Source organism: Maniola hyperantus, chromosome 13, assembly GCF_902806685.2.
Source record: "Maniola hyperantus chromosome 13, iAphHyp1.2, whole genome shotgun sequence".
NCBI lineage: Eukaryota > Metazoa > Arthropoda > Insecta > Lepidoptera > Nymphalidae > Maniola > Maniola hyperantus.
In genome coordinates, this window is record NC_048548.1 from 11912884 (window position 1) to 11913614 (window position 731).

At 39.4% G+C, this 731-nt stretch overlaps 1 long non-coding RNA gene across 1 annotated transcript; it reads left to right on the top strand.

The window, feature by feature from the left end:
* Positions 1 to 192, top strand: LOC138403151 (uncharacterized). The gene is made up of 3 exons (XR_011237440.1): positions 1 to 42; positions 109 to 141; positions 175 to 192. It is a non-coding gene; the product is annotated as an uncharacterized lncRNA (long non-coding RNA).
* Positions 193 to 731: the final 539 nt, after the last annotated feature.

The window sequence follows — 731 nt, forward strand, 5'->3', positions numbered from 1 at the left end:
TAGGTTGTTGATTTTGTTGTCCTAGAATCGTTATTTGTTGTGGTTGATTTTGTTGAGCAACAATCGATTGCTGAGGTTGATTTTGTTGTGCTACAACCGTTTGCAAAGGTTGGTTTTGTTGTGCTACAACCGTTTGCAAAGGTTGATTTTGTTGTGCTACAACCGTTTGAAGAGGTTGACTTTGGCGAACAATAATTGGCTGCTGGTTTGGTTGTTGATTTGGCTGTTGCGGTTGTTGATTCGTGGGGTTTATCTTAAGGACAGGGTTTGTTGGCACCCCTTGATCAGAATTTTGTTGTATTTGGATGGCGGCGTCGTTGTTTACTTGGTTGTTATTCTTGTCTATGTCATTGTTGAGGTTCTTGAAGGCATCAGCCGGAATAAAAACGCCTGATATAACGTATTTATCTTGATCTTGCGCAGGGAGGCCATTTGTCGTTAAGGCAAGGCACGATAGAACCGCCAACTAAAAGGAGAAAAACTGTTAATAAAGGAATAAGAGAAGAGAAAAATTACTATTATGCACCCATGGTAGGTTTGTACTTATACCTAATTGAAAAAACACAACTGCCTAAGCACACAGTTGGTACCTATCGAGTAAGTACGTAAATAGGCTTAAAAAATTGGTCGAGTGCGAGTAGGACACGAAGGGTTCCGTACCATCATTCAAGAAACATTACTTTTGAAAGACCCTAAAAATATATTATAGCGATATCTAACGGCAAGATATA